Source organism: Otolemur garnettii, unplaced genomic scaffold, assembly GCF_000181295.1.
Source record: "Otolemur garnettii isolate 467f Iridium unplaced genomic scaffold, OtoGar3 scaffold00075, whole genome shotgun sequence".
NCBI lineage: Eukaryota > Metazoa > Chordata > Mammalia > Primates > Galagidae > Otolemur > Otolemur garnettii.
In genome coordinates this window covers 1,116,962-1,133,995 of record NW_003852470.1, presented here as the reverse complement: position 1 = coordinate 1,133,995, position 17,034 = coordinate 1,116,962, and the positions used below count along the sequence as shown (strand labels likewise).

General features: G+C 46.9%; 1 non-coding gene across 1 annotated transcript; it reads left to right on the top strand.

The window, feature by feature from the left end:
• Nucleotides 1-1,249: 1,249 nt before the first annotated feature.
• Nucleotides 1,250-1,381, top strand: LOC111726699. Its single transcript, XR_002774411.1, has one exon. It is a non-coding gene; the product is annotated as a small nucleolar RNA SNORA64/SNORA10 family (small nucleolar RNA).
• The last annotated feature ends 15,653 nt before the right edge of the window (nt 1,382-17,034 follow it).

Below are 17,034 nucleotides of genomic sequence, written 5' to 3'. Positions count from 1 at the left end.
CAGCACAAATTTAAAAGGACAAAGATTACAGCTTCTGTGGCTGGCTAAAGAATAAATGACAAAGGAATTGTACCACTGAACACGTCTGTCCTCACGCTGGGGGTGGCGCAGGATTGATTTAGGGTGGGCCCTGGGGAGCTAAGGGGTATGGCCCAGGGCAATCACATTAAAAAGTGGCCTCACTAAAAAGCCAATAGAGTCAAAATGTTATACAAAAAATGCCATTTAATCCCCAAGAATACCAGGAGAAGATGGAAATAAGTAACAGGACCGATGGAAAACAAATAGCAGGGTAGAAGAGTTGAACCTAACTGTGCCAGTGGTCACTGTAACTGTAAGTAGACGGAGACCCCTGGACTGGACGTAAATGCTACAGGCTGTTTTCAAAAGGTGCATCTTAAAATATCAAGATGATTTATAGCCTACATATTTAAAAAAGACACTAAAAGTAAAAAGAGGAAGAAAAAGATACACCACACAGGTGACTAACCACAAGAAAGGTAAGAGAACTGTACTTACATCAGAGCAGACTTCAAGATGAAGAGTGCAATGGAGAGAAGCATTTCATCCTGATAAAAAGACGGGCTCTCCAGGAATCCATAATAATCCCGAATGTGTATGTACCTAACAAGAATATGTCAAGCTACAGAGACCAAACTTGACAGCCAGAGAGAAAAACAGAGAAATCCACAATCAAAGTAGGAGATTTTAACACGCTCCTCTCAGGAACTGACACAGCAAATGCACACGTATGAATTTATTCAGGACACAGAAGCCTGGACGACATCATCAACCAGCTTGGCCTCAGTGGCATCTACAGCCCACTGTTAGAGTAACTGCACAGCACACACTGATGTCAAGTGCACAAGGTAAGTCATATCCGAACACAAGCAAAAAACTCCAGTAAATTAAAGGATTGAAATCATACATAATATGTTGGTGTAACACAATGAAATTAAATTAAAATTAACCATAAAAGATATCCCTACATTTGGAAATTAAGCAACGAACTTCTGCATGATCCATCAATCAAACAATAAATTCACAAAGGAAATTAGGAAATATTTAGAATGGAATCATTATAAAACCGATATAACAAGATGTGTGGGATGCTGGTAATTTTAAATGCTTATAGGACAAAAATAAGAGAAGTTTAAAATCAGAGATCTACATTCCGTGTTAGGGTGGAAAGCTTAGGTGCTCACGGCTTGGGGAGAAAGATTTCTCCAAGGATCAGGGTGTAGAAGGCACCCTCCCAGCTCTGCATGGTCACACCTGGCTTTACTCTTACCACTTTCCTAATGTGGAGAGGGGGGATAGGTCTCCTCAGGACCTGGGTTGGCCTTCCAGCGGCCTCTCTTTCCCTGAGGGTCCAGCAGAGTCTTCTCAGTGGGTACTGCTACTGTCATAGGACTCCCAATCAGAAGGGGAAAAAAAGGAAATAAAAGGATAAAATTTATCTTACCTTCTGAGAAAGAGGAGGGAAGGAGAGATGAAAGACAGTGGGGAAAGGGTAGGCTGGGGGGAGCAGGGAGAGGGTGGCAAGATCCCCGAGGAAGCAGGGAAATGCCAGGTGATTAAGGTCCCATGGGGAGGGGGGAGCAGGGATGGTTCTGTCATCCAGACCCGACTCTATACTCCAGAGACTGCTGCACCTTTCTGTCTTTTCCTGGGCTGGTGGATGACAAAAACTGAGGCTCTGGCCTGGCTGGACGTCAGCGCCCAGAGCTGGCTCCCCTCTTTCTCTGGATTATCTTGGAGATAGGATTTCTGAAAAAGAAGATTCTCAAAAATCAATTTTAAAGAGAAAAATTTACACCTCTTTTCTGTCCAGCTCTTTTCAGAAATTGTGCAAAACAGACCTCCCGAGGAGGGGAGCCTGTCAGCACGAGGACTCTAGGACTGATCATTAACTGTTACTAGGAAATTGTAGGATTAGGTATTTTCCTGCTATTTTTGCGAGGCTACCCCTTTCACTCCGTCTTAAACTAAAAAAAGTTCCACAGTGTATACAAGTTTCAAAACATCATGCTGTATACCATTTGTGTATACAATCTTTTATCTGTCAGTTAAAAAGGAAATAAGTAATAGTAAAATGTGACTTTGTGTGTGCTTAGATACCACTGCTCATCTGGTGCCCAGAGAAGGGAAGTTATAGTCCAGGGAGAAGAGAATGAAAGTGAGCTAAAAAAAGAAAAAGAAAGAAAAGGTTTAAAAAAAAGTAATTAAAATTCAAATGAAAAGAAGGAAAAATAGACATCAGAACAGAAATTTATGATCTAGAACATGAAGATGACAGAGAAAAATCAACAAAGCAAGTCATTGGTTCTTTAAAAAAAATATTTATAAACCCAAGCATTACCAAACAAGGAAAAAGAGAGAGAAAATTATCAATATCAGAAATAAAGTAGGAGATATCACCACAAAGCCTAAAATTATTGAAAAGAATTATGAACTAAAATGAAATCTTAAGGCTCCCCCCACCAGCAGCGGACTGACCAGACCTCCTAGGAGAAAGGAGAAGAGACAGGCCTCATCACGTCTTCTCCCTCCTTAGAGATGTCCTCTGTGACTCACTAACAGGCCTAGGGCTCTGCCAGACACACCTGCAGGTCCTCAATATACATAACAAACCCTGGGTCTGGGCAAGGGTGCTGTAGTTTGTCTCTGATTAACAGACACTTATCTTAAATGTTCCTTTTTACTGACTCCCAATCTGTTAGCCTAACTCTTTCAGTCAATTGTCAGCTAGAGAATCTTTTAGACCCACCTATAACCTGTAAGATCCCCATCTTCCATATCTCCTGCCTTTTTTGGCCAAAACAACGTATATTTCCCATGAATTGATTTATGACTTTACCTGTAATTCCTGTCTCTCTAAAATGTAGAGAACCAAATTGTGACCTTGTGTGGCTCCAGGTCATGGTCCTCAAATTTGGCTCAGAATAAACCCCTTTACATTACTTTACAGAGTATGGATTCTCTTCCAATGACAAAATAATAGGGAATATTGTGAAATCATATAAAATGGAGAAATTCCTTGAAAAATATAATCTATTGAAATTGATAGAATGGAAAATATAAATAACCCTATCTTTGTAAAATAAATTAAATTTGTAATTTAAAACTTCTCCACAAGGAAAAATGAGAGTGCTGAGTCCACTGAAGGAGAACAGTAAACTTGGATCCTTTTGTGAATATTAATAATAATACAAACTGGGTCAGAGTCCTGATGGGGAGAGCTGGCACTTTAAAACTTCTAGAAGAAAACATAGGAGAAAATTTTCATCACTTTGGGTTAGGCAAAGAGTTATCAAGTGTGACACCAAAGAATGAGGCTTAAATAAAATTTATGAATTAGTCTTCATTAAAATTAAAAATATTGGGCTTGGCACCTGTAGCTCAGTGGCTAGGGCACGGGCCACATACACTGGGGCTGGTGGGTTCAAACCCGGCCTGGGCCTGCCAAATGACAATGACAACTACAATAAAAAAATAGCTGGATATTGCACCTGTAGTCCCAGCTACTTGGGAGGCTGAGGCAAGAGAATTGCTTAAGCCCAAGAGTTTGAGGTTGCTCTGAGCTATGAGGCCATGGCACTCTATTCAGGGTGACATAGTGAGACTGTGTCACCAAAAAGAAAAATTAAAAATATTGGTGCTTCAAAAGATAATTAGGAAAACAAGTTGTTCAGATTTGGAGAGTAACGCAAATCATCTATTTCTAGTCTAGGACCTGCCTCCAGAACATACAAGGGACTCTTAGAACTCAAGTGAACTGAAAATGGGTGAAATGCTTCAACGACATTTTACCAAGGAAGACATACAAATGGCTGAAACATTAAGAAAGTGATCAACATCATTAATTAGGCAAATGGAAATGAAAACTAAAATGAGATACAACTATGAACTCGTTAGGGTGGTGTCACAAACAAAGTGAGTGCTCCTGCCTATAATCCAGTGCTCTGGGAGACTGAGGCCAGGAGTTCAAGACCAGCCTGAACAAGAGGAAGACACTCTTTCCCCCAAAATCTCTTTTAAAAAAATTAGCAGTCATAGCTACTCAGGAGGCTGACGCAGGAGGATGGCTTGAGCCCAGGAGTTTGAGGTTGCTGTGAGCTAAGCTGACAACACTACGCTCTAGCCTGGGTGACAGAGCAAGACCCTGTCTCTAAAATAAAACAAAACAACAAAGCAGGCAATACCAAGCACTGGGTATGGCAGACCTTGAACTTATAGAATGTAAAATGGCACTGCCAATTTGGAAAATAGTTGATTTCTTAAAAATGTAAGCATGAACTTGACTTACTACTAGAAATCTACCTATCTACTCTATCTAAAGTAGAGTGTGGGCCAGGTCAAAGGCTGTGCGGGAATGTCCCTAGCTTCGTGGCTTCATGACACTCCCACTGTGACTGGGCCAGTGTCCTCCCCTGGTGAATGGACAAACAAATGCATATCCACCCACAGGAACACCACTGGAAATGTGCTGGTTCCAGGCAGTTGCTGAAATAATTGAATGAAAAAAGTAGGAGTTTAGCAAGAAAGAGAGTTTATTAACGACCATCCTGGTGACTGCAGGCACTATGGCAAACACAGTTACTAGATTTTATGCACAGTTTTGAGGAAATATCAACTGTCCCTTTGAAAGTCAGCCCTACTTTCTACTCATTTTCTGATTGGTCTACTCAGGCTCTTGGTTAACCCCATTCCCAACACAGCTCAGGCCAACCTGAGGATACCTATCTGTCCAGACCTAGAGAATCCCAAGGGCAATGGCCAACCTCTTTCCCAGAACTGCAGAACCACAAGGTCTGAATTGGCCCATAATAGCCTGCATCAGCATGACTGCCTCTGCCCTGCTCATGTCTAACTAACTGCCTAACAGTCCTGTGCAGGAATCAAAAGGAATGACACACTGAAACCTGCTCAGCACAGAAAGCCAGCTGCAGAGACATTGCACCGTACAATTCCATGCAACAAAATGCCCAGAAGAGGCAGATACGTAGAGAGAAAATCAGTGCCCGTCCAGAACTGGGGGAGAGAATGGCAACTGGCTGCAAACAGCCTGTGGGGATTCTGGAACTGAGGGCATGTTCTAAAGCTGGGTGTGAGTGACGCCCACTCTACACACTTACAAAAAATAATCGAATTGTATCTATACAATGGGTTGTAGCCAGGGTCTTTTTCTTCTTTTTTTCATCTTTATCCAGGTATAATTCACTGCGTACTATAACACTCATCCATTGTATCTCAAAAAGACTTTTTTAGAATGTAAATACTCCTTTGCTTACTCATCAAAATAAAACAACAAAATCTTTTCAGTTAATAGAAAAGTGACATTCTTTTACTTACCAAACATTCTTTAATATCTTATGCTCGTGTTCTTCAACAAAACCTTTGTTCCCCTTTGCCCTTCCTCCCCCTAAATTAAGTTATTAGGTGAGGGGCTCATCTCTAAGCATGATTCTTTCTTAGCATGATTTACTTTTCATCATCCCAATATGGAGACCAACTCAGGTGTTGTCTCTTACCCTGCGTCAAAAATGGAGATTTCAAGACAACAGCCAAGTTCAGCCATAGACAAGCATTTCAAGGTAATGACAAGTCATAACATTTGGGGAATTTAAATTTCACCATTGGTACTTAAAAGCAGGACTCAATTCCAGAAGCATATTCTTATACTGGACATTATTCAAAATATCTAATATGGTTCATTTCCACAGTATTGATTTCAGATAAGCTGTTGTCTTTGTTTGTGAGGGTTCAATCTGACTGCCTCGGACTTAATTTTAAATGTCAATGACACAATCTGTACTAAAACAGTCAAGGGTACGTTAGGGAAAGGTTGAAAACAGGGTATGAAGGAAAAGAAATGCAGATCATTGCTGAGACAAAGAAAAGTGGGCAGTCCCGGAGACAGGAGACAGCCAGCTCCTCAGCTTAGACGTGAGCAGGTGGGGAGACAGACGATTCCGGGCGGCTACAGGAGCACAACTAGCCAAGACTGTGGTTGGAAAGTTCTGAAATTCAGGTGCTGCTGAACTCCTAAGACCCTGTAGAGGGCTTAGTCAATAGGAACTTTTTAAAGAGGAAGCTAGTCAGCACCCCAAGATTAATGGATGCCCTAATAATATCTTGGAGATTTTCCAAAGGAGAAGTTAGTTAAGACTACTGTAGAGTCGGCTTGACCAAGACTGTAGGTGAAAGAAATGCACAAACATTAGAAGTAGGCGGAGCAAAACTAGGAATTAGGGAATAAACACAAGGAGAAACATTTGTAAGGAGTGGGTCCTTCCTCACTTGTGAGTTAGAGACCTCCCTCTCAGCTGTGCTCTCTCTGCTTAAGAGAGTCAGGCTTCCCCCTTGAACTGGCCCTGCGGCCTGACCTCCCCTTTCCACGTGACTGCTGCTGCTTGGTTTCCTCTTTGTTCTGGAGTCAAAGAGGTTTCGGGTTCTTGAGGCCACTTGTTAGTGGCACTCAGAGAAAGCCCAAATCAGGGCTGGGGCCTTCATAGCCCCCTGACAGGTAGACCTGAAGATGGAATTGTTTCAAAAGAAGCAAGAACTTCTTAAGAGAAAGTTCTTGGCTTTTTAAAAGAGGGGTAAATACATAGTTGGGAAAAGTAAATCAAAATACATGGCTTTGTATTGTTAGAAATACAAGTGTCACCAAAACAACTGCCCTAAAAACGTCTTAGGTCTGGAGCCGTCCTCATTTTTGTGTGACTCCGCATTCCTGGACTACGTCTTTCCTACCATCAGTTACCCGTCAGGAAGGTTTAACCAGAATTTTTGGCAATATGCTTTTCTTCAGATAAAACAAGACTCATAAAAGCACTCTCTTTAATGTCAGACAGTTGAATTGGGCAAAGTCTTTCTAAAATATGGGTAACCTTTAGAAAATCATTTTTTCTTCATAAATCTGCAGTGTCCATCTTCAAGTAAATCAGCATCAGTCACAATCTTGATTCACATGTTCACGTGTTTTCTTCATTTAATGTTTTGTTGATGCCACCACAAAGCTCTTGTGGGTGGCATTTAAAATTTCCAAAGGGATTACACAAGGCAGCAAAACATAAACAATCTGAAAAACAAAGATGTGGCATCCCGTCTGTGTGGGCCAGGCAGGGTGATGCGGAATGGTGAGCGGGTACACATCTGTGTTCATCCCGCAGCCTGGACCCCACAGTCCCACCAAAGCTGTAAACCTCCCACACCTGCCCGGGGGAAACTGACTGTGGTCATAGCAGGTTGTGCACGTTCTCCCTAAATTCCCCGACCAGTGCCAGCTTGTTGATTAAACCAGCTATTCCAGTAAAGAATGGCCAGCTTGGTGGGGGTCTTGGTGAGGCTCCCTTGCTCTTCCCTGTCTCCTTCCTGCCCAGGGGGCTGACAGTCCTGGTCACTCCGTAGAGCTCATCCAGCACACCACTGATCGCACGTCCACAAGCATGGCAGCGATGGAGTTGAACACTGTCTTATCCAAGATCTTCTTTTGTGCCTGAACGAGCAGGTTTGGGAATTAAAGACATCTGTGGCCCTTGTGTGCCTGTCTGGACCAGACTGAAAGCTCCTCATGGACAGCAACGGCTTTGCACACACACCTTTGCTTTTAGGTGTTGGCCACTGCAGTAACTTGTGCCCAGCCACTTCCCTGGTGCCCGCAGTGATGTCTTGCCTGGTACTTTCTTCCTGACCCGTGACTTGTAGTATTCTCATCACGTCCTTGGAACCTTGTGCTTCAGGAGTCTGGTGACCAGCCTGGAATTACTATAGATGTGCACTCAAAAGAGCCACAAGTCACTGGGCAGCCAGAAGGAATTCTGAGAGATTCCAGGTGGCAGGGCGAGTGGAGGGGCTTTGCTGGCAGGGAGAAGGCACCTGCTTGCCTGGGACTAACTGAGGTTCCCCGGAGGGAGCTGGCCTTGGGTCATCTTAGACATTGTCACAGAGGGCTGTGGATGGTGATGTGACCCTTATCAGCTGGTGATTCCTACACTAATCCTACACAAAAAACACACCAAAATCAGTAGCTTGGACACCAGCACTGACCTCTCACGTGAGCACATGCAACTCAGCTGTGGTCTAGCTGACTTTGGCTGGTCTTGACCAAGCTCACCTCCAGGCCACAGGTGAGGTTCTGGTCTTTCCTATGGATCTCTCATTCTTCTGGGCCCAGCAGGCCACCACATGCTTCCCATGTAAATGGAAGGTACAGGAGGGCAGGCATGGGGGGACGTCCAGGTGTCACCTGCTCCATCCCACCTGACCTCCCACTCCACCCACTGTGAGCCCAAGGCAGGGTATGGAGATATCCTATTTTTGTAGATGGACTAGCAAACTGGACCAGTAATGTACAGGGTCCAGCGGGAGTGGTGGGGTACCACCAGATATTTGAGGACTGAGTGAGAAATCCCCATGGTGTCAGTCTTGGCTTTCCTGGGATGGAGAGACAGCCATGAGAGGGTCTCCCAGAGCCCACCAGACCCTTCCTCCACGATAGCGCCAGCCTAGCCAGCAAGCCATAGCCTGTCCCTGCCCTTCCTTCACACCTGTCCCCACCCACTTGGACAGAGCCAGAGGAGGGGAGGGAGTGGGGGGTATGGTCCATCCCTTCAGACCTCCAGGCCTTCAGCATAGCTGAGTGGGCAGAGGAGGGAACACTGGAATGTGCAGCTGTGGTCAGGGGACCCCGGTGGCACATCTGAGGATGTCTACCTGCGGAATGGGAAGGTCCTCGGGAGTGAACATGTACAGGGTGCTTGCATAGTCTCAGGGGTCTGGGTAGCCCTGGGAACTGCCAGAGACTTCATCCAGGAGGCAGAGGAAAGTGAACCCTACTGGGTCTGCACAGGTGCAGGTGAGGAAGGGGAAGGGGCTTCTGTTCAGTCGATGGTGTCCGTCAGCCTGTCAGTGTCTGCCTTGTCTACCCTGGCTTTACCCTCACAGGACCCAGCATGTTAGCAGCCTGGAAACTACCCTGAAGATGATGGACAGGGAGAACAGACCCCCCCATGGGCAGGTGAGGTCAAGTGTACCTTGAGACCAGGGAGCCTTCGGTATGAGTGAACTGACAGGTCCTGAGGTCGAGGGAATTGCCTCTCATGCCCCACGAAGAGGTTGACTCTGGGAAACACTGGGTGGGGAAGAGGGTCTTGCTGCCCCTAGCACCCCTGTCCCCAAGGAGCAGGGCAGTGACAGTTATGCCTGTCACACATGGCAGCCCTGGTCTACAACAGTCTCACAGGCAGCATCTCAGCCACTCAAGCAAGGTCGGATGGAGATGCCTGAGACAACCAGGAGAGGAGGATGCCCTGGCCACTGGAGGTAAGTCAGGGGTCCAGTGTGGTCAGGCAGTTAGAGTAAGGATGGTTGTAGAGTCACAACCAAACCCACTGCTGGGCAGGACTCTGCTTGCTGTGCAGGTGAACTCATGTATCCTATGCTCTGTGGAAGTTTGAGTTTCTAGAGTTTTTTTTTTCTTTTACACATTTTAAAAATAGCTTGTGTTGGAACTTCAGATGTCTCAGCCACCAGTGATTTGGCACAATGCCCAGCTCTGTCACATAATCACTGTGTGCCATGGCTCAGACTCAACCCCTCTGAGCCTGAGTCCCCCCACTGTAATCACCAGTGTCTGTGCCAGGTAGGCACCCCAGTGCAGAGAAACAAGGTCTGGAAGCATCCTGTTATTACTCAGGTAGCACGGTACTCACTTGCCCCCTTGCCATTTCTGCTTTTGTTAGGGTGGGACTCAAAGGAGCTCACAGTGCATGCTGGAGAAGGATTTCTCACTCTAGGAGTAGAACATAAAGAAATAAAAAGTTTATTTCTCAGAGAGAGAGAGAGAAAGAGGAAGAGTGTGAGTGTGGAGGGAGTGGCATGGCAAAAAGGGAGAAAGTAAAGTGTCACACTCAGCAGAGAAGCCACTCAATGTCTTTAAAGGATAAAAATGTTGGTTTTTTGCTTTCTGTGCTTCAGCAGACCGATAACAGAGGCAGCTGTGAACTCCCCCCTGGGCTGCCCAGTCACATCCCTGCAAGTCCAAGTTGAGTTCGGTTCACACCAGACTCTCCCCCCACTGCAGAGTCATCACCCACCAAACTCTGTCCTGACCCCTCTAACCAGCATCAGGCTTAGTTTACCTTTGGCCAGTATGGATTTGGGGACACCAATTCAGCCTGTAACACCTTCACTGTGCACCCCCCAACTCATCTCCCTATTTCTCCTCAGCCTGAATTATGGGACCTCCCATGATTTTTTTTTGTTTTAGAATTTTATCATTTAGTTTTGTTTGGCTTTATAAACATTGTAAAAAGGTATCCTTGTCATAATATGGAGTCTCTGTAACTTGTTTTTTTCTGTTGATAGTTGGGTCTGGGGCTGCAAGCATCTACTGTTCACTTATTCTGAGATCATAAGATGCTTCACTGACTTTGCTGCTGTTTATGCTTTTTCTCATTCCGGCCTTTTCACTTATTTGCTAAAATCATGTTTTTGCACATGTGGCCTTGTGCACGTCTTCGTTTGGTTCTTTAGAGATGAGTCCAGAGGGGGAATCATGGGAGTCCCACATCTGATGAACACTTTGCACAGCAGTGGGAGCCCCGGCCAGCTCATGGGGATGACTAGACTGCTTTGCTTTTGCTAGCTGAGTGAGTGTAAGAGATCTTATTTTAGATAAAATCACATTTCTCTGATGGCTGGCAAAGTGAAAGGGTTTTTTGTTTGTTTCGAGAAAGTTGCCCTGGCTAAAGTGCTGTGGCATCACAGCTCACAGCAACCTCAAACTCTTGGGCTCAAGTGATCCTCTTGCCTCAGTCTCCCAACTATTTGCTTAGTTTCACTGAATCTCTTGGGAATTCTTCTTACCCTTTGCAACAGGCTTATAGTACAGTTTTCCAGCAGATCACTTTCTCCTGTAACCAAGGAGTTCCAGGTCCAAAGCTTAGCTCCAGTCTGGAGACAAGCCAGGGTTTGATTTATTGGGACACCTGCCTTTGGCTTCCTGGCCATCCATTGTTGGTTTCTCTTGATTGTGTACAATGAATGAGATCCTCCCTCCTTGGCTGGCCTGAGACTCCACTCCTAGTGTCCTCAGTGGCACAGGCCCACTCTAGTGACCACAGATGCTTACCCATCAAGGCAGCTCATCAATATGTGAACAAACGTAACCCTGAAGGAGACAGCCTTCAAGACGGAGCCCAAGAGGCTAACTGGGCCTAAGTCAAATAAAGCCAAGCAGCCATTTGCTGACTGGAGGTCACCTTAGGGACTATAGAGCTCACCCACGCCAGCCAACCACAGCTCAGGGCTCAACTGCATTGACCAATCAGAACTGAGCCTGAATCCTTTATTAGCATAAGCAGGTACCTAGGAGGGAATTTTCCCTGAAGATCCAAACCTTCCGTGTCCTCTGGAACACCCCAAACCTTCCATGTCCACCTGAAAGACTGTCTCCCCAGTTTGCAAACTGTTCACTGGAATAGAGTATCTTTCCTGTAAATTCCTTTTCAGAGAACTTTTGTTCACCAGTGCACTTCCAATAAAGACAGTTGCTTTCATGGAGTTCCTTTTTTGTGATAGGCAGAGTAATGGTCCCTAGGATGTCCCTGTTCCCAAACCTGTGAACATGCTACATGGCAAAGGGCAGCTTGTGTGTGTGATCAAAGCAAAGATGTCAGACAGAATGGGGGCACTCAGAGTGGACGCCACTGCCCTGGGATCAGTGTGTGGGGAGTGGAGCCAAGCCCTCTGCCTGACCATGAGGCCAGTGCCCGTCTGCTTCTGCTGCTGTAACCAAGAGCTGGAGACCGCGCCACTTACAGAGAGAGGGTTGTTTGGCTCATGGTGTGTGTTGCAGGCTGGGAAGTCTGAAGTCACGATGCACAGCTTCCCACATGCAGCAGGGCTCCGTCTGAACAACCTGCTTCCAGCAGCTGATCCTGCCCCCAGGGAACACTCCCTGCACAATTAACCCGGCCCTAGAGAGCAGCGACATTCATCTTTTAGTGACCTAATCATGTCACAAAGGTTCCCCCTCCCTGACTTCTACCACATGAATCCTGGAAGACGCACTCCAACCACAGCAGCAAGGACAGAGGTGCCAGCTGGGTGGGCCTGAGTTTTCCTGTGTGCCTGCCATGAGTTCACCACTTGGGCTCATCTGATGCATATGGGTTCTGTCACACCCCCTGGGAAGTGCCAAACAGCACAGCCCCAGCTTCCCTACAGCAGCCTGGAGAGTGTGGCCTGGCTGTCAGTCTTTCCACACCATTTCACACCTTTGACACAGCTCCGTCCTGTGCTGTGCTCAGAGGAAGTTACATGGAAATGGAGGTCATCTTTGCTTTGCAGTCCAAGAAAGAGAGTTTCACATTTTCAGTTGTCACATTTCACGACGACAGCACAGCAGAGCACCAAGAGAACCAGCGGCTTGGGGCAGCTTGAACATCTTCCAAAAAGTAACTTTAGGCCATTTGTAAGCCTGTGAAACTTAGCCAGACATGCTTATTATACTTACATCCAACTTTCTATAAAGCTTTTTTAAAAATTCAATTGCTTTTCTTTTGATGTATAAGAATAATAACTGTTGGGAAAACATCAAACCTAATTCATGGCAGTTTCATAATAAAGTATTAAACAGAAAAAAACTAAAACAGAGTAAAACTTTTATTTCCCTTTATTAAAAATCATTACTTCTTCTCTGGGCAAGAGAGTACTCCAAGTTCATGTTTAGAGCCCCTCCCACAATTCTTTACACGCACGGCTGCAATAGATAATTTTAAACCTCTAATTGGACACCAGTGGAGAGATTTAGTGAACTAGAAGATGGTTTACTCAGAAGACAGATAAACGTCAGGAAAAGCTGTTTTCAGACATGACAGTAGATTGAGTGGTTTCAACCTCTCCCTTGTAGGTGACCCAGGGTAAGAGGGCTCCAGGCAGGGTGCAGAGGGACCATGATGATGTCAGACAGAAAGGTGACATCGAGTGCCAGATAGCAAAACTAAAAATCAATGTGCACTCAGAAATACTGCAGTGAAATTTCAGAACAATGATGAGAAAGAGAAGACAGATTTCCTCCATGGAAAGGGCAAGTCGACGGGCAGCAAACTCCTCGGCAGAGGGACCAGCAGCCACAGAACAAGGTCTGAACGATTCCGACAGAAAACACCTGTCAACAAGGAACTCTATGCCAACACACCACCATTCCAGAATTAGCTCAAAATAGACTTTCATTCAGTCATAGGCTTAGATTACCATCACCCAAGAATACCTGCCAGAATGACCACTGAAGGATGCATTTTAACCAGATTAAAAGTGATCACCAGGTCAGGTACAGTGATCTCGCCTGAATCCCAGAGCTTTAGTAGGCTGAAGTGACAGGCTTTCTTGCAGCCAGGAGTTTGAGGCCAGCCTGGGCAACAAATCAAGATGCCACACTACAAAAAATGAAAAAACTTAGCTGGGTGTTCTTTCAGCTAAATTTTTTCATTTTTTTCACAGCTACTTGGGAGGGCGAGGCAGGAGGGTTGCCTGAGCCTATGAGTTGGAGGTGCAGTGAGATGCAATTGTGCCGCTGGACTCCAACCTGGGTGACAGACAGAGTAAGACTCTGTCTCAAAAAATAAATAAGTAAAAAATAAAAGTGAGCACAGAAAATGGCAATATATATTCATACATATAATTAACTACTGACTAGAAAAACTGGTGTTAAAAAAAGTGAAACAAAAACTTGAGACAATAACAAACTCAATTGGACATTTTCTGTTTGAGAACAAGAGCTACTGAAATGCTGGACCTTTTCAGAAACAGAGTTGTCCTGAAATCTTTCATCCCTGCCCTGTGCTATGTACCTGTCCCTGGTGCTGGCCAGAAGTCTGGGCTTTTAGATTAGCCTCAGTGGCCCTGGCTACAGCCTAGCACTGTGCCATTCTCTGGGGTGACCCCACACCTTCTCACCCTTACAGAAGTTGCCAGTCTGTATGTATGAAAACATTTCCACAAAAATACAATGTAAATACTCATTTCAAACTAAGATAATTGTTTTTCTATGTAATAAATTACCTCACAAAGTGAAATCATGGCCCCGGCTAAACTATTTTAAGTTTTGTGGGGAGGAGATGGGACTACTCTAATTCTGACCCCTGTGTGAGGTTATACACATGTCCCCATACTAGGCCGCTTCCAAAATCAAGACTCCAGGCTACCATGTCCTAACCTCCCCCACCTGCTATCTTGTCTCTTTTCAGTTACCCAGTGCTTCTTCCCTATAGACTCCACACTTCCCGTGTGCACTTCTTCACTCACCCTCACCCCTCAGTCCACCCAGGAAAGACAGTCTAGGTAGACCGTCTTGCTCCCGTGTGAAGTATGGTCTCAGTGTGGGTTTTCCTTGGATCAAAGTCTGACACGAGGATTTGAGGATAAGAAGTTTATGTGGGAGGCAACTCCAGGAAGCCCCAAGAGACAAGGGGTGAGATTTGCTTGCTAGGGCCCTGTGCCAATCGCTCACTTTTCTGAATTTACTAACCTTTATCTGTTGCTTGTTTGAGGGTATTTTCTTCTGATCTAGATTCCATTTCATCAATTCTTCTTTCAGTTCTAAGTAATTTGTTAGGAAGCCAATCCAATTAATTTTTATCTATTGTTGCATGTTTTTCCATTCTAGAACTCCAATTTGATTCCATTTTATAGTTCCCATCATTATTCTTGTGTTTATTTCCTTGAACGTGTTCAGAATGGTTAAAGTACATGCTTACTAAACTCATCGTGTGAACCTCCCATGGATGGGTCAGTTTCTGCTCCATTGTTTCTTTTGGATCCATGTTGCTGTGTGTGTGACACACATTGTACAGTAAAAAAACGTGAAGAGCACTTGAGATCTCAGGTATTTTTTTCCTCCTCCAGAAAGGAGCGATGAGAACCCAGCACCCCAGATGACCTCCACACAAACAGGGTTTGATCTGATCTGAAGCAAAGCTTCAGTCCTCTCTAGGGTTTGGCCCCTTCCTAGAACACAGTGTTTTGGAACCCCAACCCGTCTCCAAGTAAACAAATTAGCCCTTTGGCCAGTGATCTTCCCAGACCTTTGCTTAGCAGCTAAGCCTCAGAATACCTCTTCTGGACAGGTAGATGCTCACATACCTTTCTGGACTTCCTCACTTTGACCCTGACCCCCTTATTTCCCACACCCTAAAGCTACAAAGCTTTTGCTTTTGGTTTGTTGAGGCCTTCTGGCTTGAGGGGAAAGGTGGTCTGAACAACTTGGACTGCCATTATGGAAACAGAACCTAGAGGATGTTCTTTTATAAATGAGGAGGATCTCAAAACTCTTCAGTTTTTGTTGCTGACAGTCAGTAGCCAGTCACTCCCTCTCCTCATTTCTAACAGGACCCCATTTTATCTTCTGGTATTGGGGTAGCTTTTCAGTAGTCAGTTTGGCTGAACTACGCATCTCAGATCTCAGAGTTCCCTGCCATGCAGTTTCCCACTAGGCCTGAGAAGCATCTGTGTGAGATCAGCAGGGAAGAACTGGCACCCTGGGGCTGGTGAAGCTCAGTGCAGGGGCCTCTGGCCACAGCTGCTGCAGGAAGCTGACCTTCCTTATGACAGGACTGGCAATATCTGCAGTGGCTCTGGCTCTGCATGACTAGGGTGTCCCAAGCCTCCACTGGCTGAGCTTGAGGGAGGCGGGGTCAGGGCCCACGTGGAGATCTTCCAGGCCTTGCTGGTGAGGGGTCTGGGGAACTGGAGCAGTTCTAGATACTGAGATCTTGGGGCCACGTGCCGGGGGCTTCTGGGAAAAAGGTGTTCTTGCTAACAAAGTCAGGCAGAAAGCGAGAGGCTCCTCTGGAACCAGCGTCCTGATTTTCAAATGTTCATCTTGAAATTTTTCCATCCTTCTCTGTTGTGAGGAGGAGCCGCTTCCCTCCCTTCCACAGCACTCCTGGCAGAACCTTGCCCATCTAGCCACATGCTCGCTCCCAAACCGGAGACCCCTGGAGAACAGGGTACACCACCTGCCCACTCACCAGGAAAGCGGTAATTCCATCCAGCCACCACGCTGACCACAGCCTCCCTGCCACTCCCGCATGCCCATCACACCAAATTCCCTTTCTAACCCCCTACCCCTACCACGTGGTTGACGTGGTTTCTCCGCGGCACCAGACAGGGCTAGCTCCCCACTGCCAGCGCCGGCCACGGAACACACCTGACCCGCGCGAAGCGTCCGCGACACCGGGCGAGGGCCCTTGCAGGAGACAGCAAAACGGCATCACCGGCGAGAACTGAACGTGCCGTCCAGCCCGGACTGTCCCGCTCCAGCCACTGTACGCGTGCCCTCTGCGGTAGCCAGTTGGCTCCCCACAGCCACGCCCGGACCCCGCGCCCCCTCCCCCATGAATACGTCGCTGCGGGCCCAGCAGGCTGCAGTATCCAGCGCCCCACACCCCGTCTTCCCACCTGCATCAGGCCTCCCGTCCCTCGGTCACCAGCTCTCTGGGGCCGGTGGAAGGTATAGGGGAATTCCGAAGCACCTCACGCGCAGGCGCTTCACCCCTCCACTCTCCCGCGCGCAGGCGCACACCTCCTAGGAAGCCAACACCCCGCCCCTCGCGCATGCTCAACTCTCGGCGCAGTCGCACCGCAATCTCCCAGCGCGCAGGCGCACAGACCACCCGCCTCCGCCTGCGGCTTGGTGCCCACGGGCTTCCGTACCGGCGTCTCCATGGCGACCGCGTGGGCCTACACAGTCTTGTCCCTGCTCTCCGTGGCTCTGCCTGGCCGGTGTGCCACTGGGGCGCGGGCGCCGCAAGTGAGGCAGGGCCAGGGGAAGGCTGCGCCTCTCGCGCCTGGGCTGCGAAGCCCACAGCCTCGGGTGCAGCTCGGCCTTGCCTGGGTGGGGAAACCGAGGCAGGACGCGGCGGGGCGGGGGCCTGCAGCCAGCCTCTGGGATGACGGCTCTCGGGGGAGCCCGGCTGTTTCTTCCCTGCTGGTGTTTCGCCGTTTCCCTTCGGAGGTTTGCGG